The following is a 27,934-nucleotide window of genomic DNA, read 5'->3' as shown; positions in this document are numbered from 1 at the left end:
TGTTGTGTCTCTGCCAGACTTTGGTATCAGGATGATGTTGGCCTCATAAAATGAGTTACGGAGGATTCCCTCTTTTTCTATTGATTGGAATAGTTTCAGAAGGAATGATACCAGTTCCTCCTTGTACCTCTGGTAGAATTCAGCTGTGAATCCATCTGGTCCTGGACTTTTTTTGGTTGGTAGGCTATTAATTATTGCCTCAATTTCAGAGCCTGCTATTGGTCTATTCAGGGATTCAACTTCTTCCTGGTTTAGTCTTGGGAGAGTGTAAGTGTCCAGGAAATTATCCATTTCTTCTGAGTTTTCTAGTTTATTTGCATAGAGGTGTTTATAGTATTCTCTGATGGTAGTTTGTATTTCTGTGGGGTCGGTGGTGATATCCCCTTTATCATTTTTTATTGTGTCTATTTGATTCTTCTCTCTTTTCTTCTTTATTAGTCTTGCTAGTGGTCTATCAATTTTGTTGATCTTTTCAAAAAACCAGCTCCTGGATTCATTGATTTTTTGGAGGGTGTTTTGTGTCTCTATCTCCTTCAGTTACTGGCATGTTTTAGCAATTCTCAGATGAATGTATATGATAGCCTACCTTTATTTCCTATGAATAAATTGGGTATTTAAGATGTATATTCTTTTCATTTGTCACTTTCCCTGGGTTTAAAAATTTCCCCTCATTAATACATGTTTATTGTGAAAAATATAGGACAAAAGTTAAAGAAAACCCACACTTCTTAATTACAGATATCTTCATTACCATAATTCTGTATTTATTTTCTATAGGAAAATTTTTAATGCTAACTTTCTGGAACTCAGTCAAAAAGTACTGTAATCATTTTAATCAGCTGATTAATTTGCTCCAGCAGCTTAAAATATTTTTGCTTCATTTTACTTTTTCTACTGCATGATAGAAAAATTGTTGTTCTGTGAATGAGAAAGTTAAAATTTGTGCTCAATGGCAGGACGCCAGAGAGATGTTTCTGGAAATTGAGAGTCAGAGGCAGCCTGCATTCAGCTTTCTCCAGGTCACGTTTATTAATGAGGCCCTTCATCAGTAAGGTGGATTAATTAGCCATTACACTTATTCTGCATCAGCCATAATGTTTTAAGGAAAATATATTTACTAAGCTGTTTGTGTACAGCAGTATCACACAGTGGATGAAGCACTTAAGTTCCTGGAAAAAAAAAAAAGATAAATTAGGAAGTTTTCAGATTTGTTTATAAAAGAAATACAAGGCTAGGAAAGAAGCATGATGACTTTATGTGATACACACAGTGAGTCAGCGACCTGCTTTCCAGAAGTTAGCAGCTGCATTTTTTTCCATTGGGGGTAAAACATAATATATGGGTATAACTTTAGTGCTAGCTAAGTATTTCTATTGGTACTTAAAAAAATTAAAATCAACAGGGAGAAATCTACCCAAATGATCCAATATACACTGAACTAATAAAAGAAGGAGATGTACTTTTTGTGGGGTGGTATTTTTATTTTGATTATATTGAAGTGGTAGAGAAAGAGGGGGAGAGACCTGGGGGTCTGAGAGTCAGAGGAGACTACAAATAATATAGCAAAGCAAATAACTAGATTATGAATCTTTTGAAATCAAGCAGGGGAAAAAAATATTGTTACTGCCTTTTCAAAAAGTATTTTCTCCTTTATAATTAAAAAATCAAGCAGGTATCAACCTTAAAAATCATATCATTGAATATGGTAAGTTCCTTATTTCTTTTGTTGATATAGCCTGTTGTTTTAGTAGATTTTTGCATCTTATTGTCTGATGTTTATACCATACAGACTGATAAACATTAGTTTATGCACTTTTTACTTTTATTTCTGAATATGTAATACAGTTGGCATAGTATAAAAGGTTAGACAGTGATGTCTGAATTCTACTCCTTCCCGTAGCTAGTTTCCTTCCCAGAGGCAACCATTGTTACTGTTTCCAGGTTTTTCTAAAGATAGTTCCTGCAAATGTTGGCAAGTTTGTGTGTGTTCTCTTTCCTTGTCTCTCTCCCTTCCTTTCTTACACAAATGCTAGCATACATAATATAATATTCTGGGTCTGTCTGATTGTTTTTACTTCATGGACTCTGTAGATTATTTCAGTACACCAAGAGCTTCCTCATTGTTTCATAGTTGGGTAGTATTCTGTTGTATTATTATGCCATGATTTATTTAAGGAATATGCTATTGGTGGACATTTAAAATGTTTCCAGTTTGCTCCTTTAAACAATGCTGCAGTATATAAAGTTGTGCACATACGTAGGTTTGTTGAGAAATAAGTAGAAGCCCATAGCTGAAAGTTGGTTTTAGGATTGTCTCTGGGAGTTAGGACTCTGTCATTGTTTCCCAGGCTGGTGCTGCTTGGAACCCTCATCAAGGAAATAGGCATCATTGGAGCAGAAAACAAATGGGATTTCATGGCCAAATAAATTTGGGAAATGCAGTATCCTTGATTATTCCTTGGAGCTTCCTAAAATAACTAGCATGTTAAAGGCTTAACGTGCTCATGTGGTGGTAATAACAACAAGAAAACTGTCAAAGATCAATTTTCAGGCTTACTTGAGTATCACATATTTGAGGATGCCTGTTGACATCTTTCAAGACAGTTTCTGGGAAAAAATGGTTTTGGAAATGCTGACCTGTGTGATTATCTGTCTCACCAATTCCAGAGATACTGGAAACTAGCTAACTGATTTTTCAGCTGTCAAATTGCTTGCTTTTGGAGTCAAGTTTCTTGACATCTGTAGCTTGTTCACTTCTCTGGTCCCACTGCTTAAAGTGAGAAATAGCGTATTTGGAAGGTTGTATGTCAGGACCATCTTCTGTTTGTGAGCGTGAGAGAAGGTAGGATCAGCTGTCTTGGGTGGAGCTCAGTCTCCAGCTCAAGACTTCTCATTTGTAAAAATCGTGTTGTATTTTGGGACAAAAATCAAGAAGTTCATTTTGGCTAGGGTTTGGGGGATAGAAGTGGGTAGAGGAGAGCTGTAAGGCTGTCTAAAACAAGCAGCGCTACAGCAGAAGTTGCAGTTTGGAGTTCTGTTGTAGAATATGTAGAGGAAAGCAGTAGATTTTTTCCTCTAGTTTGCATTGGTTCTCAACCAGGGATGATTTTGCTCCCCTGATAAACAGGACATTTGGCAGTGTCTGGAGACATTTTTGGTTACCGCGATTGGAAAGGTGCTACCGGCATCTGGTAGGTAGAGATCAAGGATGCTGCTAAAAATCCTGCAATGCACAGGACAAAATTCCACAGTAAAGAATTATCTAGTCCAAAATGTCAGTAGTACCTCCATTGATATGCCCTTCTCTAGTGGGATTCTACCAGGGTTGGAGAGTTAGGAAATTGTTACTTTTTTTCTTCATACATGGAGAGGGGCATAAGTGAGCCATGTGCCATTCTGGACTGAGGTGCCACCATGATGCCAGCATTTGATAATAGTAAACTTATGACCCCTTATTCATAGTTTGAAAATTTAGAAAAATGCTGGAAAATGTGACATTTCTTCATAATTCAGTTAGCAGTAAAACCTAGCCTGTGTTGATGTAAAGGTATTTATAGTCTTGATTTACCTGATTTTGTGTGAATGTTAATGTGCTTGACTGTAGGGTGCTGGCCTAGACCTGGCTTGGGGTTTTAAATAGTAAATATACTGTATCACTCTTCTAAAGTCTGTAACATTCTATGCTTGGAAACACTTTGGGCCCCAAAGGTTTCAGAGAAGAGATTGTGAACTTATATATTGAACTAAATTTTTGCCAAATTTGGCTTATTTTTAAAAATTCAGAGCTTTTAGTAATGTTTATTGATTTTTTTAAATTCCATAAATGACATAAGATTGTTGTGAAGTGTTTAAGTACAAAAAAGCAGTAATGTTATCAACCAAATGTGGGGTACTTAACTGTGTGCTAGATACTATTCTCACTACTTTATATGCAGTAACTAATTTAATCTTCGGAATCCCATTATACATTCTTTACAAGTGCACAAACTGTGGCATAGTAACTTGCTCAAGATCCCCTAGTTGATGGCAGAGCTGAGCTTTGAACTCTGGCACAGAGAAGGAAGTGACTCATAATCTCAACAGCTGGAGAGGGCTGCTGTGTTGACGTGAGTGTATTTCCTTATAGCCTTCTTTCAGGGCCCCCTACTCAACTGTATTTGAGAATTTCCCCTGTTGTCTTAAATATTTTCTAAAAACTTGAGTGTTGAATGGCTGAAATAGGTGAGGTGGGGCATGGTGGCTCACGCCTATAATCCCAGCACTTTGGAAGGCTGAGGCAGGCAGATTACCTGAGGTCAGGAGTTCAAGACCAGCCTGACCAATATGATGAAACCCCATCTCTACTAAAAATACAAAAATTAGCTGGGCGTGGTGGCATCCACCTGTAATCCCCCTACTTGGGAGGCTGAGGCAGGAGAATCGCTTGAACCCGGGAGGCAGAGGTTGCAGTGAGCCAAGATTGTACTATTGCACTCCAGCCTGGGCAACAAGAGCAAAACTCCTTCCCAAAAAAAAAAAAAAAAAAAAAAGGATAGATGAGTGAACCATAAATTATTTAAACATTGTTTTGTTGTTGGGCATTTAGGCTCCATCCATTTTTTCACAATAGAAAGTTGACATGAACACACTTATGTATAAATATCCATATCTCTGATTATTTCTTTAGAGAATGTTTTAATGGGACTTTTTGATAGACTCTTCATATATACTGTGAAATGTACCAGTTTATTCTCTTATTAGAATTCATTGTCATCAGCCTGGAGTGTTAAATGCTTTTCTGTTTGATTTCTGATTCCGTGATGTAGTATCTTGAAGTTTTCTGAGAAAATCAGACAGATGATTAGAAATTTAGTATGATTTTTAAAATTGATCAGTAAACAAGTAGTTGGAATTACTGATTTTATAAAATTTTATATTTCAAAAAATTCAATTTTAGAGCCATTTTATTTTCAGGTTAACCCATGAAGTTAAATCAAGGCTCCATTTCACATTGTTATGAAGAACTGGCAGAAATAAGGATAATGCAGCATTAAGAGATACTCTGACCTGAAGCTTACTGGTATGTGATCAGTATATGCCTAAAACAATCATTCAGTAAACATTTATGGAGGGTCTGCTGTGCACCATACACTGCATTTTGCATTGGATTTCCAGTGAGGAACAAGTTTATAATAAGAAAAATAGCAAATACTTACACAGTGCTTTTTAGGTGTCAGACACTGTTTTAACAGCTTACGTATGTTACTTAATTTATTACTCCCAACAACCCTGTGAGATAGATGCTATTATTGTATCCATTTTACTGATGAGACTGAAGCACAGAGAAGATAAGTAATGGGCTCACATTCTAGACATGCAACTACTAACCAAGCCAAACCACTGACTGTGCTAGTTTGGAGGAGCAGACAGAAGAGGGTTGGTGCAGTACTCTGGGCATGAGAAACTGGTGGCTTTTGCCACCAGCAAATTGGTCAAGCAGTTCAGCAATGCGATTGGAGAGAAATGGAGGGATCAGAAAGATTTTTCAAGATAGAATTTATCAGACATGGTGATTGAACATGGAGGGAGAGGGAGAAGTCAAGGGCAAAGCCTAGGTGTCTTGGTGTGAGTGACCTGCTAGATGATGGAGCCCTTCAGCGAGTCCAGGAACAGTAGGAAAGAATGAGGAGCATGTTTTAGATTGGTGATGTCAGAGGGGTCTTAAAGGCGGAGGTAAGCAGAGGGGCATTATCTCCAAAATATTTGGAGTCAATAGCTTTGAAGCTCACCAAATATGCCCTGGTGGTTTACTTATCAGAAAATGAGTTTTTGAAAATACTTACAATGCGTAGTTCATGAAAAAGTTTTCCAGCGTTTAAAGATCTTGACAGAGTTTCAATTGATTGCTGTGGTTTTCGTGTATGAAAGACATGTAAAATTTGTGTCAGATTAATGCCCTTTTAAAGACTAATTTCAATGCCTATAGACAGATTTCTAATGTAGTTGTATCATGATTTGGGTTACAATAATCTGTGAATGTATAGATTGTTGCCATTTTTCTTCATTGTAGATAATTTTACAATGAATGTCTTTATGCATAAAACAGTTTTCAGATGCAGGATTATTTCTTTGGAGGTATAGCTGAACTATAATTACTGAATCATACATATCACAAAATTACTTTCTAGAAAGACTGTGCTAATTTATGTCTGCCAACTACGTGCAAGACCTGCCTCTTAATCAGCCCGTGAATTGAATTGTCCTGATGATTTTTGTGGCACCTTCATTCACTTCCTTTCCGTAACATATCCCATGATCACAATCATATGATGACTTTGTATCCTGTGTCTTTATTTTATTATAATCAATGCCTGATTCATGCAGAATATTGCCAAGAAGTTTTACAAATATAATCAGATAAGAGAGGAGAGATCAGGATCATGTTCTTTAACTCTGTATTGATGTCTGGATGATACTTCAAGTTGTTTGAGATGAAGTCTTTGTGCCAAAACCTGGCTAATGGCTGTGAGGGCACCTAGAGGACTCACTAAAAGATGACTGTTCTTCAGTGTGCACGTTACCTGCCTCCATATGGTAAGTGGTGGAGAGTTAAAACCATTACATGGATCACTCAGGACAAAAAAAAATTTTACTTTAAATTTTCTGGTGATTTGGGAGCAAAACTAGGATAACTCTTTCGCACTTGCAGTATTCCATAATTGCCGCAGTTTTTGACTTTTTCTACTTTGCGCAGTAAAAATGTTGCTCTACAACCCTTAATTTCTGTAATTTTTCCAGCCTCAGTTTTCCTCAATGAATGTTCCTAGTTTGTGTAATGTTCTTTAGGTTGCTAATTTCTGCCTCCAGAGCCAGGAGGTCTGTCTTCTTTTAATTATTCAGAAACGTAAATTTTGGGGAAACCAGAATCAGGCTATTTCCCTGTTTTTCATTTGGAAATTCCTGCATTCATAAATAGTTGCTTGTAACCTTTTAATGAATATGCATTAGGAACTGTTTTGAAAATTTATTATTTAGGGATTATTTATTAGCCTGGTTACTTGCCAGAGTGGTACATTTAAAAAAAGTTTGTCCACCCGTCTGCTTCGTCCCATAATCCCCCCAAACAGTCATCAACTAGGAGAATTGTAATATGCAAATAGGCCATCTGCAGTGTCTAAATGGGAGGATAGCTTCCAAGTTTTAGTCAGAAACCTGCCAGGGGCAGGGCAATAATTTCAGTAGCATTCTTCAAAGGGGGAGGATCTCTTAAGAGGCAGCATGATTAAAAATGCTTCCGTAGTAAATAAGGACACTAGAATTGGGTGTCCAGGCCACTTGTGAGCAGAAAGTCTCCTGTTTCCAGATTTGGCTGCACTTATGGGATACTCATGTTTCATCATAGGTGTGTGTCCTCAGCTTTATTCTTTTAATACCTCTACAAAGACAAAAAAAGTGATACCAGTTAAAAAATGTGGAAGAATATTAATTGGAATTGAACAGTACCTGTGGTTTTCTCATATGACCTTGGGCTTGTCTTATTCTCTGAGAAAGTAGGCTGGTAGGTAGGTGCTCTCAATGTCCTTAATTTCAAAATGAAGAAGGTCAGAGCAGCCATGGTAAGTAAAGAATAATGGATCCTGAGCCTGACCTTTTGGTCACTCTGTTGGCAGGGTATGTGCCTGGGGCATGAAAACCAAGACTTAAAGACGGCCAATCCTCTGCGGCCGTTTTTGAGAGTAAGACTATGCTTGCTATAATATGGCAGAATGAAATTATACCTGCTCCTTTCTTAGTTCTTCCCTTTCTTTCTTTCTTTCTTTTTTTTTTTTTAAGCATTCATTCTCCTTTAGTTTGTTGTTTGAAAGTGTGAAATAAAGTCCTGGTTCTATTCTTTCCCCTTCCCCTTCCATCCAAGCGGGCCCCTTTGTGGTAAGGGTGAGGGATGAGAAGATACATCTGAACGTTGCCAGATGTAGAAGCTGTGTCCTGTCACTAGGAGGAGCTTGTGGGAAGCTAGCTAGAGAGGTTCAGAAAGTAGAGTTGTTGGATATATGGCCCTAGGTGTTGTATATGTTTGTAGTTCAAATGGAATTAGATTCTATATAGGGTAGTGTGTAGACTGAGAACAAAATGACCTATCAGTCTTAGGGAATGAATTAAGAAGGTTGCCTGTGAAGGACAAGCCAGAGAGAAAGTAGGAAATCCAGAAGAGATTGATGTTCTAAAAGTTAAGACTGGGCAATGTTTCAAGAAGAATGTAATCGGCAAATGAAGGTTCAATGTGTTTTTTGTTTGCATTTGCTTTTTATTTGGAAATCATTTCAAACTTACAGAAAAACATTATAAAGAATACCTGTTCCTTTGTTTATCTAATTCACCTTTTCTTATATTTAACCCTATTTACTTTATAATTTCCTGCACACACACACACACACACCCCACTCACCATATATTTTTTCTGAACCATTTTGAGGATACGTTACTATATCATGGCCCTTACTTCTAAATACCTAAGTATTATTCTCTTATACTATAACCCCAGCACTATTATAAACTTGAGTAAATTTAACATTGATACAATTTTAAAAATCAGATCTAATATTCAGATTCCAATTAACCAGTTAACCCAATGACATTTTAATAATATTTTTCTGTCTCATACTGGTTCTATTCTGGGGTCGAATACTTCATTTTGTTTCATTCATTCTTTTCTTTTAATCTGAAACATTTGCACAGTCTTGGTTTATCTCATTTTTAAGACTGCATCCTGCCCATTAAAAATGCAGTGGCTTTCAGTTTGAGGTTGTTATTGCCTCTTGATTAGATTCAGGGTAATGCAATCTCAGTTGGAATATTGCGTAGTGATGTTGTGTCCTTGCCAGGATGTCCAATCTGCAGGCACCTAATGCCCATTGGTGGCGATAATTTTGAACATCCCTTCACAGTGTTGTCTAGTTTCTTGGTTATATAATTATTTTCTCTTTCTTCCCTTGCAGTAAGTGGTCTATGGGGAGCTACTGTAAGGTCATGTAGATATCCTCCTTCTCCTCAAAATCAGTGCAAGATTTAGCATCCATTGATGATTATTACTGGGTCCAGTCTTTACAGTGATAGGTGCGCAAACATGATTTTCCATCTCCATGCTCTTTCCATGTTTACCATTCAGCCTTTTACAATTTTACTGTAAGCAAGAGTCTCACATCCTTTCCATTTATTTATTTTTTATTTGTGTGCACTCATGAGCTCCCATTTTCCATTGGTTCATAATTTACCACTCCATTCAATTTGAGCCCTCCATCAAATTTGAGTTGGTCAGTGTGGGCGCCTTCAGCCTGGCTCCTGTGTCCATGTGGCATGTTCCCTTTACTTATTTTTGACAAATTTTTCACTTTCTGGCATAACAATGTGATTAGGCTCATCTTGTATATACCGTAGCCCTGGAGCCATCCATTCCTTTGAGAAGCCCAGATTCCTTTTAGTGGATAAAGGGTACAGGCAGTGTGGTCTGTGTTTTCCGTGAGCCTCTGTGCCGTGTGAAGTGTTGGGCCCAGGCTTTGGGAACTATCTGTTTCTGGGTAGATGCTGGGTCAAGTGGAAATGTTGGGGGTACTAAGGAAGAACGGTTTTGATTTGCAGTTGTTAACTGAAGAATATCTGTTCAGAGTGTGAGTGAGATGAAAATTGTTCTTGTATTTAATTTGTTTGTAAGCCTTGGCTAGAGTTGGCCTGACAGATTGTATCCCTTTCCCTCTGGTCATACTTTTTTGGGAGGGAGCTGGCCTGCATTTTAATGCACACACACATGTTGGCACTCTCTCATGCTTGCATTTTTAGTTGTCTTCTTGTCTCACCATGCTCTGTGGGTGCCCATTTAATACTGGTTCATCCTATGTGAATGGGCAGGGGGAGGTGGTGAGTGGAGGGTATTCTGGTTCCCTTGGTGGCAGCAGCCTGCAGAGGCCACATAGTCCACTTCTGTTGTTGATTGAATCCTGGTCCAGAAGCCCCACTTTGTATTGCTGTGTGGAATGGGCAGAATCTTTACTGTGGCAACACACAGTTCCTTTTTTACAGTCCACCTCCTTTCATTGCCTCCTAACTTGCAAGTCACCTGATGCTTTCTGACACTTTCTTACCAGTATGGAGCTATTTAAAATGCATTCCTATTTTTCTCATCTCATGGGATCCTCTGGACAATACCTTGTGTGATAATCAGGCAGAGATTAATTCTATTTTACAGACAAGGAAACAAGGCAAAGAGAGTAAGTTTCCAACGGGGAAAGTTAGTCTCTTTTCCTTAGTAAGTAACAAAGTGCTAGTAAGTGGCAGAACCAGAACTTTAACTTGGCGCTTCTGCCTCTCTGTGCTTTCTTCTTGTCTTAGTCAAAAACTGAAGAAGAGAAGTGACCCCTGTGGACGAAGCTTAGGTACAGGAATTGGTGGGGTAGATTTCTTCCTCCTTAATCAGCTTCCTGTCTGAAGCTTCACATATTAGGGGTGTCATTTTTCAATGTGAAAGAGAGGCTGAGGTCACTTTGCGTCTTCATGGGAAACCTGTCCCAGGAGGTATGTCTTAAACCCCAGGCTTACCTCAAAGCAATTAGAGAACACGGTGTGTGTGACAGCATCAGTCTCACTGCCTGTGGTTGATGAAGCAGAGCAGAAAAGCTGTTTTCTTCTCCTTGTCCTTTATTTCAGTCTTCCTCATCTCATCTTCCCTACCTGAGCTGATGGACTATCTTGTGAGGCTGGGGAGGTGTCCACTTGGCTCTCTGGTTTTGGTTCCCAGAGGGAGGCTCTGGCCGCAGGATACAGCAGATGGAGCCTGTGGGAACCCACGTTTGTGCCTCGGCAGGTGTGGGTCCGGGACGGGTCTGACCTGCACCTGGCACCTGCTTCTTTTATTGCCTCCATATGTCAAGGGGATATGAGCCCATGTGAGTGCTTTCAGATTGCTCTGGCCTGAGGCCATAGTTGGGAACGGCAGGAGCATGTTGGGAGGAACAGGGACCTTTGTGAGGGACAGTTGAGGAGCCAGTCTGAGGTTAGAGGACTACACAGCTGCCCCTTTTAGAAACCTTGCTGGGCCGGGGGTGTGGCTTCATTAAGGTCCTAGTTGGGCTGTGTTCTCATCTCCCTTTTATTTCCTGCTCTATTTTTGATTTTGTTATTTTGTTAAAATCTTCATGCTCATGGATTTTTCAAATGGCAGTAATGATTTTTATTTTTTTTTTTTTTTAAAGAGTAAAACAATGGCAGTCTAGTGCAATTACTTTACGATGTAGCAGGTAACCTTTACCAGTAAATCGAAGGCCATTGAATCAGGAATGTGTAAGGATCTGTGAACTCCCTAAAATTAGATGCAAAATGTTACATGTTTGCATGAATATATTTTTCGGAGGAATGGCTCCCATAGCTTTCTGCTGATTCTTGTGGACGTTTGATAGCCCCTCTCCAAAGCATGGCCTCCAATATGTCTTCTTCACATTCCTTTGGAGGACTTGCTTTTCCTTCTGTGTCTCATAGATATCTGAGCACTTTAATTTGTGGAAGAGTCAAAGAAGAGGAGGCCTTGAAAATAGTCTCCTTTCTAGCTGCAAAATTTAGGGGCTGGCTCAGCTTCCCTTCCCCCATTACTGGTTCCCTGAGCAGGTCTGAGCCAGGATGATCTTCTTTAACCTCCACTTTTTGTCAGGCCCTGGTCGTGTGCTGGATGTACCTCTCCTCATCTAATTGTCACAACTACCCTGTAATGGAGGTGCCAAAGACTGAATAACATGTTTCAGTTACCAAATAGAAGAATTGGGACTGTCGGTAAAATCTGCCAGATTCCAAAGCCTGAGTTTTTTCAATACACTCAAGGAATAAAAACATCAGCTGCCGTTTTTATTAGCACTCACCAATGAGACACCATCCTGTCCTATTCCCTCTTGTTCATCCTGCAGCACCATGTATTGCTTCAAAGCCTAGATAGTGCCCAGAGCCCACCTACAGCTCATCTTTCTGTGAGGCAGAGAGCTAGCTTGATCTTTGGGGAATAATGACAGAGCTCTCAGAAGGTGCTGGATCCCTAACCACTTTGCTGGGTTCTTCATTCCTGGCCCACCCGAGAGCTCTTTTGGAAGTAAAGGCCTGAAACCGTGACCTTCTTGGCAACAGTAAAAAGTAACAGATGTCAAGTGTTAGCAAGCAAACCCTATCTGTTATTTGACTTTTAAAATCACAAATAATGAAGTAATCATTATTACAAGGTGTTTTTAATGTAGTCACATTGGCATGAAAAATTTTAATTCTGAGAGTGTAATTTGTATGAAATGCTACGAATATAGTAAATTAAAAAACAAATTGCTGTGACTGTGCTCTGATGGCATTTCGAAAAGGTGTTTGTCATCCTCCCCTGCCCCTTCATCCCTCTGTGATAACGGTAGACAAAGGATAAAACCGAGGTGGACCTCCTTACATAGAGGCTCCAGATGGCATCAGCTGAAAAGACACCTGGCGTCCAGAGAGGCCGTGTGGCTCTTTGTACACAGACCATGGGGATTGTTTATTTTTACTGCTCTGGTGACTCAATACAACAGTGGTCTGGGAAGATTTGGCTTTAGCCTCCTCTCTGTTGTGTTTTAACCTCTTCATGTCTCAGGCTTCTTACTTTTCTCCTGGTGTTTTAGAGTGCAGAGTGGTTGTGTTGATGAGTTCACAGACATTTAAGAGCTCTGAGTTCTTTTGGGTCAGAGGAGTGATTTCTCTTTTTTGCAGTGTAAGGTACAAAACATTAAATATCTGAGACGTGACTGTGAGACCCTGGTGAAGTTACCCCAAGTCTCAGTTTCTTCTTTGAAACGTGATTATATCATTCAAAATAATAGACTGTATCTTAAATGAGCCAGAATGGATCAAACGTTTTGCATTGTTACTGGCACATGGGCATTCACGAAGTATCTAACTCTTCTCTGTACCCCCTCACTTCTGTATACATGCCTTCAATCTAAATAGAATCTTTGGATTGGCTGGAAGTAGAGTAGGAACATTAATCTATTTCCCAAATGCAGTGCCAAGCTTAAAAATGCATCTCTAGTTCTGGAGATGCCCAGATAACTGTATTTTGGGTGCGTGTGTGTATGTGCACGCACATTTATCTATTTGTGTAAGTATGCATAAATCTGGGTCACCAGATGAAATGTGGCTTGCCTTGCTGACTTCGGACATTTTGATTTAAAGATCTTAAGGTAAGAGTAGTAGAGTAACAGCATACATTTAGAACTAGATGCCTTAGCAGCTGGCTTGGAGGCTTTTTTGTTTTTCTTTTTAATGGGTAGCTTTTTTTTTTTTTTTTTTTTTTTTAAGTGGGTAGCTTTAATTTCAACCAGAAAGTTCTGGGTAGATTTTTTCTAGCTCAAGGGAGAATTGTATATTGGGCACTAAGTATTAACAGGTAAAATCCTGCCAGCTGCCCTTTTATAGATCTTCAGTGTGAAGCAAGGCTTCGTATAGATTGCCAGTCAAAAATTGATATTGGATCCAATTCCATCAGAGAAGCTTTAGTATTTTTAGAAGTAACACTCACCCTAGCATAGCATGCGGTGATACATAATACCAACTGTTTATAAAAATCCATGTTTTAATTAATTTCTAGAAAATTAAATTACCTTTTTATTTTCCCCCCCGATGCCTTCTGTCTATCAAGCAGAAGGAAACTGCATTAGAGTTCATGATGTGGCCTTTGCAGAGGACTTAGATGAACTGGGATGTTGACCTTTATAGTATGATGATTGCGTGGAGTTTGGGTGGCGGGGAGGCAGGAAATCTGGGTTCTAGCCCCAGTTCTGCCTTCCGTGAAGTATGTGACCTGGACTAGTCACAAGGCCTTTGTGGCCCTCAGATTGTGAGTTATTAAACAAAGGGGTTGCATGAAATTCCCATTGTGTTTTAATTTTGGTAAATTATTATAATTTCATGATAGAAATGAAATATAGTGTGCAAGTATTTTTCCTAAAATTGTGAGATCATGTCTGTTAGATCCATGCAGCTTGGGTGGATCCACCAGCCTTTTTTATAATGAAGGCTCTGAAATATTTATTGAATGAATGAATGGTGCTAATAAGGTGATGGAAATAATTTTTCATTCACAAATTGCTAACATGCTGCCTTTCATTTCATAACATTCTTCCAAAATATGATATTCTTGTGGCTGTTATTGAGTATAAACTGGGTACTTCTGGATACAGCTCTGGTTGTACATAAGTGTTTTTCTAACTAAAGGATAGTTTGGGGAAAATGAGATTTAAAGAACCAAGATAGTGATTTTTGGTGATTTAGCACTATATCCTTGCCATTTTTCGTGGATTCCCTTGTCTTATATTCAAAGAACATTTTCAGATTGCCTTAAGCCTGTTTCCTGTTTATCCAGGTTTCACTTTTCATTGGTGGGCTACTACAAGGCCTAACTCCTGCATATACCTGTGTCTGGGTGTCTCAGTCCAGGAAGTTCTGTAGTCCTGTTTATGCCATGGATTTGGACTTTGAAATATTCAGCAACTATTTTTTTCTGTATATATTTTGGGTTCTCTTACACCACTGTTTAAAATGTGGTTCCCAGGCCACCTGTAATGGAATCATGTGGAGGTGCTTGAAAAAGGGGCATGTTTCTGGTTAATGTGCCATTCTTACTGGAGCAGAACCTCTTGGGGACAGACATAAAAAGACTCATATTTTGCAAGTGACTCAAATTTTAACTCACCTCAGAATCATTGCTTTTGGAAATCAGGGTTATAGCTTTGTTCATGTTCTTAGAATCTAACATAGAATTCAGTGAATATTTTTGAGCAATAAGTGAGCCATGTGAGTTGCTGGATTTGTAGTAATTAGAAAGCTATACAATACCTTTACCAGCCTTTTTATAATGAAAGCTCTGAAATATTTATTGAATGAATAAATGGTGCCAATAATAAGGTGATGGAAATAATTTTTCATTCACAAATTGCTAACATACTGCCTTTCCTTTCATAATGGTCTTCCAAAAACCAGTATTCTTGTGACTGTTATTGAGTATAAACTGGATACTTCTGGATACAGCTCTGGTTGTACATAAGTGTTTTTCACCTTGTATTACACACTTACACACACACACACACCACTCTGTTTTTTGGAAGCCTGCAAGTGATCACACGTATCAATGCTAGGAATGACGTCAAGTAGACTGGCTGGGAAGGGCAGAATGTGGTAGGTGGTTAAAAAGCAAAAGGCGGCCGGGCGCGGTGGCTCAAGCCTGTAATCCCAGCACTTTGGGAGGCCGAGACGGGCGGATCACGAGGTCAGGAGATCGAGACCATCCTGGCTAACACGGTGAAACCCCGTCTCTACTAAAAAATACAAAAAACTAGCCGGGCGAGGTGGCGGGCGCCTGTAGTCCCAGCTACTCGGGAGGCTGAGGCAGGAGAATGGCGTGAACCCGGGAGGCGGAGCTTGCAGTGAGCTGAGATCCGGCCACTGCACTCCAGCCTGGGCGACAGAGCGAGACTCCGTCTCAAAAAAAAAAAAAACAAAAAAAACAAAAACAAAAAAAAACAAAAAAAAAACAAAAGGCACGTGCTCTATGACTTTTTGCCTTTTCTTGTTGTCTTAAGACTTTTGTGATGGTTACATAACACCAGTGGGACCAGAGACTAGGGAAGGCCAAAGATGCACTGATTAAGGAAATTTCTACTGCTTAACAGTTATTCTGGAGCTCAAATATTTCCTGTTTTTTATGCAATAATGTACCCTTTCCAGTCTCCAAATCCCATTAGGCAGAAGGAGGTCGGGGAGTTGGAGATAGTAGGTTGGATCTGAGGCTCAGTCTCTTGCCTGCTGTTTTATGGGCAAGGTGGGGCAGGAACTGTAAAAATTCCTTCACCCATGGCCCTTTTCTCCTACAATGACTGTAGAAAATTAGAACCCTTTAAGCGTAAGGATCCAATTAGGATGATAGGAAGGAGAGATAAGTAGCAATAGATTTAATATGTGATTTTTGATAATGTTAAAAATATCCCAAGCCTATGCATGCAGTGATTGCTTGATATTCTAGTTTTAATTTGAGTTATAGCATAGAGATGGTGACACTATAGAGGAAAAAGCCCGCAATTACTTTTGCACCAACCTAATACTAAGTTTTATATTTCACATTTATAGGCTTGTTTCATCAACAGAGCAGTTTCCAAGGGTTCAAGGAAATGTTGTTCGATGTTTTCTCTCATCCATCCCCCTATGGAGGGACGTGGAGAGGAGAGTTGGTTTTGAAGGTGCAGTTCTTGCTTTTGTAGCATGTAGTTAAAATAAAAACCACAGTGTAGTGTTCTGACATCCTCTCTTGCTCAGACATGGGGCGTATTTGGTGAACCTTGGCCATTCTAACAACTGTTCCTGCGGCTGTTTCTTGTGTCATTCTTTTCTGGGCTTTATTGTAATGTAAACCCACCAAATAAGATTTCTGGCAGTTCTGTAGATGGAAAATATAAGGACTCAATTTGTAGGTAAGTGGTTTCTATCCTGGAGAAAGCAAAGCCCATCATACTGGATGTTCACATCAGCTGGGCTGGATGACAATGTTGGTGAGTCAGTGCTTTGAAGGCCCTAAGGTTAAATGTTTTGAATACCACTCTCATGCATAGTATTTTGGGTTCAGTGGGGCTTTAAAACGTCGTTTGTTCTCCTCATTTTCCATCATCTTCTGCAAACTTAACAATTTCCTATACTTTTTCTGAAAATGAGCCTTTTAATCTCCCAATCCATAGCTGGAGGAGCCTCACTTTGAAAAGTAAAGTGGTTGGCTTATTGATAACTTCAGGGCTGCTCCTTGCTTACATGCTGATGTTTACTTTTTGAACTTGACCTAAAAAATGTCAATACTTTGTTATGGTTTTGAAATGTATCTGATAATTTCTTTCTGAGCATGTTAAAAGTCTTAATTTTCTTGGCAAAAGAATTTTCCTTTTAGGGTTCAGTATCTGCTTTTCAGGGTTGTTTCTGGAAAGATTTTAAGATAGCTTAAGGGCTCTCTTAACCACATAAAACAATTTCCTCAATACATTTTGGGGGAAAAATCAATAATCAGTGTTAGTGTAACACTAATTAGTGAATGCCATTTGCTTTAATGCTGGGCTAAAATTGCCCTTGAATTTAAAAATTACTTAAATCTTATAGCCAAAAAAAAAAGGGAAATATTGCAAACAAGTCTTTTGTCATAATAACAACCTATCCATGGCAGTAGAGAAAAATAATTTAAAAATCTACGATCTCTAACACTACTGTTTTTAGTTTTGCATGTTCTGTCTTTGCTGACATAGCTACAAAGCACAATTATTGGAACTACAGTATTTATTTTGATTTTTGGTTTTTATTATGTATCTAATCACCGTTTTCATTTTCCCATATACTCTACAAATGTCACTGTCATGGCTACACATTGGGTTGTCCAGGTGATTTACTGTGAGCATGCCCATATTCTCAGAGTTTAGATTCCATCCAGTTATTTGAAATTGTAGATTATGTTATAGTGAATGTATTTTTGCCTATGTTTTTCTTTTAATGATTACATCTTTTAATTAAATTTGGACTTTAAATTTGGAATTTCTGGGTCACAGTTATTTTGTGGCCCTGAAATAATATTCTGTGTTATACTTTTAGAAATAGTTTTTATTCTTCTAACCAACCAGAGCACAAGTGACAGGCAAGCTTTTAGCTTTAGTACAAGGATGTTCTTAACACATCCTGAAGATTTTGTGCTCTCAATGTGTCCCTGCTATTTTGAGCTTTCCTGAAAAAGATTCTGTCAGGGGCTTCTGCTAATTAAATTGAATTGGTCCAGTTTTGTTGCAAACAGGTAACGGATTGTGGTGTTTTATTCCTTGATACTTATTGCTGAAACAAGTTTTATGAAAAAAAGGAGAGTATTAGCCTGGGGACAAAAGTAGTTTGGAGTTCTGTAGAGGAGCTGCCAGTATTAATGAACTATCACTTGGAGCCTGCAGCCTCCAGACTCGGCTTTTCCTCTCCTGGGCCAGCCATCATTGGTCTTCCACATTGCCAACTAAGCCTTTTCAGTGGCTTCTGATATAGGTCTTGTTTCTCAAGTGAGTGTGCCCTCAGGAGGGGAACTGGGCAATCTGAGAAGGGAGCTTTGATTTCACAACCATGTGGGAATGCCAGTAGAATGAGATGCCATGATGAGCGTGGGTACCTGCCCTTCTTGGCAGGAGTAGACTGGAAATCACTTGGTGTTACTGCAAGCCTTTCCATTGATGTGTACCTCCGGTGTGGGAGGATACTACTCTCGATGGCTGCACTGCTGCCAGTGACGTTAAAAATCACCCAGGTAAAAGCATGGGTAACTGCTTAACATGTATTAAATGAAAAAGCAAAATGCGAAATGGTCTAGGTACTGTACAAGTGTCCTAAAATTTCAGCATATGGTCAAAATAATATTAATATAAGAAAGTGCAAATAGCTGTAATAAGTTGTAATGAGATTAAAAGGCATTTCTTTTTCTTTTTCTTTTGCACCAACATGTTCTTTAGTGTTTTAGCACGTTAGTAGTAGAGTTTTGAAGTTATTTTTACAAATCAGATATGTAGGATTCCAGGTCTGTGAAATGAAATTGAATGAACAGGATTTGACAGTCTTCTTAAACTTCTGGGAAATAAAGGCTGAAAGCAGCAGGCTTTCATCTGTGTATCTTCTGAAGCTGAAATGAGCACTGTGCCCATTTTGCTGTATGTCCATTTGAGTATTTTCTAAAATCTTTTTGGGGAGCAGGTGTATCTTCAGCTGAAAGAATATTTCTAAGTATCCAAGTCCTTCAGGAAGCTAAAAGTTTTGAGTTATGCAAGTGAGCCTTCGGTGTCCTCTGGCAACCCCTTTCTGCACTTTCTCCACTGCTGTGATATGTATCTCGAATGACCATGTCCCTCTTCTTGCTCAAAAAAGCCTTGAGCTTAGTTGTATATACCTTGCATAAAGCAATAGAGCACAGAAGTAAAGAATGCCGGTTCTGCACTCAGACTCTTGATGTGGAGTCCTGGTTGATTTTGGGAATTTGGGCTCTTGAAGGGAGTATCCTCATCTGTACAGTGGAGACTACACAGTACCCTCAAGTGGCTGTGAAGGTTTCATTGGTTAACACTAGTGAAGTCCTGAGTGCAACGCTTGGTCCACACTAACTCAAAACTGCAGTGATGATGATACATATGATACATCTTCTTGGGTAGTTACATCTTTTCTTCTTGTTACCAGAGTATTCATTTTAACTATTGAGAAATCAGAAAAATACAGAAAATCACAAAGAAGAGAATAGAAATAAACCAAAACTCCACAACAGGTTTTGCTTTTTGTCTTCTCTGATGATGAAATAAAAGGTGTTGGCCGTTGGGAGAAGTAAAGATGTTTGTAAGTGGGGTGTTTCCAGACCCCCTGAAATATATGCCTCTTTTCTTGCTAGGCCTAGTACAATACCTCACTCATTGTCACCCTGTAGAGACTTAGCTTCTTGTTCTTGGTTCTACTACTAAATTTTGTGACTTGGGCAAATCATTTAAATATTTCTAGGTGTTCTTTAAGGCTTAAAAACCAAGGTTAGTTTAGCTTTGTCATTCTTTCTTCTCTTAACCTGTGACTTGGTTTATTTATGGTTTGTTCATTTCCTTTATATGTCTTCAGTGAAAGGAGCCCAGAGGATGACTTTGGCCACCTCAGTCAGCCAACAGCTTTTGAGCAGACACTCTTCTGGCCCTGGGAGTTACAGAACCACACAATATATACATGGTCTGTGGCTCTTGGAGCCTGTGGCAGGGCCCTGGATAGGGAAGGGTAAGCATTCTAATGCTATAATGTGATGGAAACTTCTGTGTGGAGAAGCATAGGATTCAGTGCCAGTACTTGTGATGCAAGTAGTTATTTGAGCATTCTTTTTGTTTTTAACTTTAAAGTTCAGGGATATGTGGGCAACACGTGCAGGTTTGTTATATAGGTTATATAGGTAAATGTGTGTCATGGGGGTTTGTTGTACAGATTATTTCATCACCCAGCTATTAAGCCTAGTGCCCACTAGTTATTTTTCCTGGATCCTCTCCCTGTCCCCACCTACCACCCTCCTATAGGCCCCAGTGCATGTTGTTCCCTCTATGTGTCCATGTGTTCTCATCATTTAGCACCCACTTACAAGTAAGAATATGTGGTATTTGGTTTTCTGTTCCTGCATTAGTTTGCTAAGGATAATGGTCTCTAGCTTCATCCATGTCCCTGCAAAGGACATGGTCTCATTCTTTTTTATGACTGCATAGTATTCCATGATATATACGTACCACATCTTCTTTATCCAGTCTATCATTGATGAACATTTAGATTGATTCCATGCAAGTTCTTAGAGACCTTCAAAAAAATTTGAGCATTTCTAACTGGAAGGAAGTGAAAAAGAAAGGTGTGGTGAGTTGAGCAGCTGGCTGGCTATTCAGGAGTCCTGGGTTTGAACTGCTTTATCTGTAAGAGCTCAATTTAATTCAGAGTTAAGTGCCTAAAAGGTATCCATCACATACCTCCTGGGGTTCGGGATGTACTGTTCTTGACCTCACAGAGCACCTATTTAAGCTGAAAGGCATGTGCCTGCTGTGAGATTGGGTGCTCTGAGTGTACACAACAGGGGAAATCTGGCTGGTCTATGTTATCTCCTTGGAATGTCTCATGGAGTCAGCTGTGATGCCCCTAGGGGTTCAGGAACAAGGGAGAGAAATGAGTGGACATCCTAAGGCTCTCTGAGGATTTCCTTGTTTCTTCCAACTCAAATTGAGGAATATTACCAGAAGGTTTGGAAGGATAAAAGCCATAAATGGCAGTTTCTATTTTCTCTAACCTCCATTTATCAGCCTGGTCACAGCAGCAGGGAACCAAGAGGTCCTGAATGCAGTGTCCAAGCTGTATGTGGGCCCAAGACCTGCCAAGGTTTTCAAGTACAGCCACACTGAAGCTTTGCTTTCTAGGCACAAAGTTTGATTATCTTGTGTCTCCTTGCCATGCTTTTTAATATAACTGGAGTTAGATGTTGGGGTTTCTCAGTATGTGGACAAATATGCAGGTGTTTGTGTATGGAATATTAATGATGGAGTTTAAAAAGAGTTACTTAAGTAGTAGTATCTAGCATGGGATAATCTTGGATTGAGAAGCACAAAGTGCGTCTTATGACTGCATTTCTAGGTCCGAGCACAGAATTTTCCACTGTAGGCAGCATGGGAATGTTCAGTAATGGATGGTTGGTCTGTGTTCTGAATAATCTGCCTGACCTATCTGGAATTTCCAACATTTATCCCACACCCAGAACTCCCATCTTTGCAAACAATATTATATTGCCCTTGCTGCTAAACTGTTTGTGTAAGGACACCTTATAATGTATAACAGCATGGCATAACCTGATCCATCATTCCATTCTCCACATTGATCATAGCTCTACAAAGTGACCTTCTTCACTACTGGAGTCGTGCCACAATACAACTTCCAGCAGTGTTGCTGTTTTGATAATGTTAAGGGAAATTAGGTATCATTTTCTTTTGGTCCAGGAAGGTTATTTTCCCATTGTGCAGGTTTACTACCCATAGAGTTAATAACCCTCACCTTTATATCAACTGGCATATTTATATTACTCTGGGAAATGATTTTAAGTGGATATTTAATTCAAATCTTGTTACTCTTGTGTCCACTGAACATACTAGTTACCTAATTCTTGGTTTAATCTTTAATGCCCAAATCAAAATTAAGGCCAGTTCTCTATTTATTGTGATAACAGTTGCCTACCCTGCTTTTCCTGGGTGGTTTTCTTTATGGTTTAAAATTCATTACAGTGATCCTAGTGTGTTGGATACTAGCATAAAAAGAAGGTTTTCAGTCCCTTCATGTGTGATGTGTTGTTACTGCTAAATTTTCTTAAAATTTACTTGTAGTAGGATACTTGCGTTAACCTGCCAGTTGCCTGGAAGGGAAAGGAATATCAAAGGTGAACCTAGTGCATGAAGTAATTATGACCCAGATGGTCTCTTCTGTTCTGAGAAGAACTGAAGTTGTTGAGTGGAGTTTGCAGTAAATGGTGGTGTCTTGGTTTGATAGCTTTGGGACAGGAACACAAACATTTAATGGTGAATTCAGGGTATGTTACATTTCAGCCCAAAGTTAAGACCAAAGCACAACTTTAGCCACATATTTTATTAATGAAGCTTATTAAGTGAGTAAAGGAATGAAAATGGAAATGGTTGGAATGTGACCATCAGATTCAGGTCCAACGAGAGTATTCTTAAATTCCCAGTCTTACATAAGAGGTTGCTTTGGAACTCTGGGGACCTTGTCTGAATTCCCATAAACGTCTGCTTATAGCTCCCTTGTAGCACTTGTGCTGTTTGTTATTGCTTTTATGTCTGTGTTCTTTACTTAGTTGGGAACTCCTGTAGCTAGGAACTGCGTCATAACATCTTTGAATGAATAAATTCGTATAAAAGACAGAATTCCACCCTGGCCTTCCTACAGACAAGGAAATAGTGGCAACAATATTATCTTTGGACACACAAGTGTGGTTTGAATCCTGTTTCTTTTGTTTACTAGCCATATGCCTTTAGGCAAGTGTCTTGTCCTTTCTGAGCCTTAGCCTCCTCACCAGTAAGAGTGGGATAAAAATCTCAGAAGTTATTAACATATTCAGAACAACCTAAGTAGGTGCTTTATGGAGTTGTAGCGTGTAATGAAGTACCTAGCATAAGGTCATGATTACCGATAATCTTGATCAGACACTTGATATAATATCTGTTCCTCCATCCAGCTTACCTTTTGATTTTTTTTTTTTTTTTGAGACAGAGTCTTGCTCTGTCGCCCAGGCTGAAGTGCAGTGGCGCGATCTCGGCTCACTGCAAGCTCTGCCTTCTGGGTTCGTGCCATTCGCCTGCCTCAGCCTCCAAGTAGCTGGAACTACAGGCACCCGCCACCATGCCCAGCTAATTTTTTCTTTTTTTTTTTTTTAGTAGAGATGGGGTTTCACCGTGTTAGCCAGGATGGTCTCGATCTCCTTACCTCGTGATCCGCCCACCTCGGTCTCCCAAAGTGCTGGGATTACAGGCTTGAGCCACCATGCCCAGCCACCTTTTGATCTTAAAACACTGATTTCATAGGACCAATGTTTTGCAAGATATCCTAAAGAGGACCTTAAAAATGTATCATTTCTCATTTTCAAGTCAGTATCCAAAAAGTCCTTATTTTGTTAGATACTCATTTATGATCCATTATCCAGATAGTTATTGGGTTTCTGCTGTATTCCAGGCCCTGCGCTGAGTGCTAGAGGTATGTAAAGCAGCAAAACAGATACGTTTTGGGTTGCTCTACCTGTATCTTAGTTACAATAGAGACAGACAAAAGAGTCAACAAGTAAATGAAAACATTGTTGTGAAAGTATCATGAGGAAAATCAAATGATGAGCTGAAGACTGGTTGGGAGTGATGGAAAATTATTTTGTATAGGGTGGTGAGAGAATGCCCCTTTGAGAAATGATGTATAAGCTGAGGCTTAAAGAATAAGACACTGTCACCATGGCTCTCCTCTTTGTGGGCTTGGGAGACGTGCAGAACAAGGACTTCTTGCCCTGTGGGCTGAGGCCGTACCACCAACTTCCACTGAGGTTACCCTGCCCTTGGAGCTAATATTAATAGGTAGGTGGGCCTCCCCTCAGCTAACCTGCCACCCTCTCCTCAGCAGAGGGTCGTACCAGCCACCCCTCCTTCATGTCTTATAAGCCGATCCCTTCAGACTGGGGGAGGGGGTGGTGGTGTCTGGCTTCTCTCCATTTCCCTGGTTCTGCAACTTTTAATGGACATCTGAATTATGGGGATTTTGTGAGAATTACATTGTTGAATCCCACCTCTAGAGTTTCTGGTTTAAGTAGCACTGAGAATTTTCATGTCTAGTAAGTTCACAGGTGAGGTTGATGCCCCTGGTGTAGGGACTACACTTTGAGAGCTACTAGTGGCTTTTTGCCCTCAAGTAAGTTATGTCATTTTATCTATCTATAAAGTAAATATTGAGGAGGTGACAATTACGTAGTGCTAACAATATGACAGGCACTGTCCTCAGTGCTTTGCGCATGTTAGGTCCCTAATACTTATAGGATCCTTTGAGGTAGGTGAGTTATTACTATTTTTCTCTGTGTTGCTGATGAAATTGAGACAGAGAGAGATTGCAAGCCTTCGAGGACATTGAGCCAGGAAACGGTGGAGCTGGGATTTGAACAGGGGCAGTTAGCTCCAGAGTCCACGCTCTTAATGATTAGGCTAAACCAGAAGTAGTGGTAGTATGTAATGCCTATGATATTAAAATGATGATTATATTAGATAATCTAGATAGTGGGCTGAGATGTGTGTTTTTATTTTATTTTTTTGGCTTCTTTCCCCTATCATTCATTATGCTATATGTAAAAATGGAAACTAATCTATCCATTATTAACCCTGGTTGTACTTTAAAATTCTGATTAAGAAATGACTTTTGGCAGGAGAGGCTACTAAGTAGCCAAGTGTAATTTATGTAACACTTACTCTGTAAAGGTATGTTGAATAAATGTATGAATTCTAAATTGTAAGATTTGAAATGAAACCATTGCCATTTTCTCTCATGACATTTGATTATGGAAAGATTTATTTTAAAAGACATGGAAGGCATGAACTATAAAAGAAAAATGTGGTAAAATGGACTTCATCAAAATTTAAAACTTTTGTTCTTTGAAAGATAGACCTGGGGGAACAAGGCAAGTCATAGACTGGGAGAAAATATTGTAAAACATAAATCTAATGAAAGGCGTATGCTCAGAATATGTGAAGAACTCTTACAACATATAAAACTGACAACCCAATAAAAATATGGACAGACGGTTTGAATAGACATGTTATAAAACAAGATACATAAATGATCAAAAGTACATGAAATTTCGAGGAAATGCGTATTAAAGCCACAATGCGATACCACTGTATACCCATTGGAATGGCCAAAGTTAAAAAAACAGTACCAAGTGCTGGTGAGGATGTGGAGCAACTGGCACCTTTATACATTTTTGATGAGAATTCAAGTTGGAAAACATTATGGTTGTATAAAATAGCATAAAATTGCCATATAATTCAGCAGTTCAACTCCTTGGTGTTAGTTGAAGAGAAAGAAGAACATGTCCATACAGGTTTTATGTGAATATTCATGGCAGTGCTGTTCATAATAGTCCTAAAAACTGGACACAACGTAATTATGATATGTCTGTACTATTGAATATTACCTAACAACAAAAAGAATAAAATATTAGTACATGAAAAGACATGTTGAATCTTAACGAAACTTCAAAAAGTTATGCTAAGTGAAAGATGTCAAACCAAAAAGAATAAATACTGTTCAATTTCTTTATATAAAAATTGAATTTTGGCAAAGCTAGTGATATAAAGCAGATTAGTGATTGCCTGGCCTGGGAGTTGAGAGACAGCATTTGACTACAAAAAGTACCAGGAAACTTTTTAGGGTGATAGTATTATTATTAATATATCTTGAATGTGGTGGGGGTTATAAGGTTGTGTGCAATTATGAACACTTATCAAAACATAAAATTAAAATGAGTGCCTTTTATTACAATTTATTATTTTGTTGTTAATTTGTAAAATTATAAATTGTACCCCAATAAAGCAAAAACATTTAAAAATATATAGTCTCTGCCAGTGTATATTATTCGCTTCTACTGATGAAGCATTCTGCAGTGTTTTGTCATTAAATATAGTAATAAAGGATTATTTTTCTAAGCATTTTATTTTCTTATTCTTTTACAAGTCATTATATGACTAGAGAATTTGGAAAAGGGTTACTTTTTTCTTTCTTTTTTTTAAACCATATTAATCCAATTTGCAGACCTTTTCTTTCTTTTTCCAAGGGCATTATTTCCACTATGAAAAGACTGGACAGGTTTATGGGCACATTTTTTGTTTTGAATCAAAGAGCTTGTCATAATATTAAGGAAAACCAACAACACTGGTATGATTTAAAAGGAGCGCTCTCAACCGGCTGTCCTTGGTAAAATAGGCCCAGTCATGCCCACCTGCAAGGCTGTTGTGAGGATGAACTGAGACCACCTATGTCAGATGTAGCAGACAGCATATGTCCTCAGTAGGCTGGTGGCTTTACTGTGTTTTTCCATAACACTTCTCATTTCTCAGAGCCAAGGTCAGGGGATGTTTTGAAATGTTTATTTGAAAAGTATTTATTGTGCATATATCATTTATTCATTTACTTACAATGTCCTTGAAATGGAGATTGTATTATACAGATATTCAGGTCAGCTTTAACATATCTTTTAGACCTAATAACTTTTTTCTTTCAACATGCCTAATGTAGCATAATAGTTAATAGCATAGTAGTTTGACTTTTAAAATGGATTTCTAGGGAAGAGTGTAAATATAGGAAAGCTTCCTGTTAAAGATAATAAGTAAAACTCTGAATTTAAGTATGTAATTGTAGAATCCCTTTGGTTATAGGAAAATTGAAAAAAATTGTTTTTTACCTAGATGAGTTTATTTTAAAAAGTTATTAAGCATTTATAAAGGAGCCTTTTTTGGTGTGGTTGCTAATTATTACCAAGTTTCCAATATTATAAACTCTGTGCTTGAGTTGAATATTACAGTTTAGGCTTCTATCTCCTAGTAGTGTTTCCAAGCAAACAGTTTGTCCAGTCTCTCAAAAGTTCATTTCAGCTACCATCTCCTCACTATTCCTGGAGTGTATGTTGCTTATGGTAGCAGCTCAAGGGACAGATGTATGAATGAGAGCAATCCATAAATGTTTGAATTCAAATTATAGTTTTTTTAAATAAATTCTGCTATAAAAAGAAGTGAAATATTTGTCCATGCTAAAACATGGAGAAACCTTGAAAACTTTATTTATTTGTTTTTATTATACTTTAAGTTCTGGGATACATGTGGAGAATGTGCAGGTTTGTTGCACAGGTATACATGTACCATGGTGGTTTGCTGCACTCATCAACCCGTCATCTACATTAGGTATTTCTCCTAATGCTATCCCTCCCCTTGCTTCCAACTCCCTGATAGGCCCCAGTGTGTGATGTTCCCCTCCCTGTGCCCGTATGTTCTCATTGTTCACACACATTTATGAGTGAGAACATGCGGTGTTTGGTTTTCTGTTCCTGTGTGAGTTTGCTGAGAATGATGGCTTCCAGCTTCATCCATGTCCCTGCAAAGGATATGAACTTATCCTTTTTTGTGGCTGCATAGTATTCCATGGTGTATATGTGCCACATTTTCTTTATCCAGTCTATCACTGATGGGCATTTGGGTTGGTTCCAAGTCTTTACTATTGTGAATAGTGCCGCAATAAACATACGTGTGCATGTGTCTTTAGAGGAGAATGATTTATAATCCTTTGGGTATATACCTAGTAATGGGATTGCTGGGTCAAATGGTATTTCTAGTTCTAGATCCTTGAGGAATCACCACACTGTCTTGCACAATAGTTGATCTAATTTACACTCCCACCAACAGCGTAAAAGCGTTCCTGTTTCTCCACATCCTTGCCAGCATCTGTCATTTCTTGATGATGAACTTTTTTTCATATGTTTGTTGGCTGCATAAATGGCTCCTTTGGAAAAGTGTCTGCTCATATCGCTTGCCCACGTTTTGATGGGGCTGTTTGTTTTTTTCTTGTAAATTTGTTTAAGTTCGTTGTTGATTATGGATATTAGCCCTTTGTCAGATGGATAGATTGCAAAAATTTTCTCCCATTCTGTAGGTTGCCTGTTCACTCTGATGATAGTTTCTCTTGCTGTGCAGAAGCTCTTTAGTTTAATTAGATCTCGTTTGTCAATTTTGGTTCTTGTTGTCATTGCTTTTGGTGTTTTAGACATGAAGTCTTTGCCCATGCCTAT

The 27,934-nt window shown here is 38.8% G+C and overlaps 1 protein-coding gene and 1 long non-coding RNA gene across 3 annotated transcripts in view; both read left to right on the top strand.

Moving 5' to 3' along the window:
* The window catches only part of SH3GL2 (SH3 domain containing GRB2 like 2, endophilin A1), a 796,347-nt gene that overhangs the window by 608,095 nt on the left and 160,318 nt on the right, over nucleotides 1-27,934 (top strand). The gene's annotated exons all lie outside the window — the stretch shown is intronic.
* LOC126937860 (uncharacterized) overlaps nucleotides 1-27,934 on the top strand; it is a 76,320-nt gene that overhangs the window by 8,714 nt on the left and 39,672 nt on the right. The window lies entirely within an intron of this gene.

Source organism: Macaca thibetana, chromosome 15, assembly GCF_024542745.1.
Source record: "Macaca thibetana thibetana isolate TM-01 chromosome 15, ASM2454274v1, whole genome shotgun sequence".
NCBI lineage: Eukaryota > Metazoa > Chordata > Mammalia > Primates > Cercopithecidae > Macaca > Macaca thibetana.
Note: the sequence above shows the minus strand (reverse complement) of the source record. Positions and strands in the feature narration are given on the sequence as shown.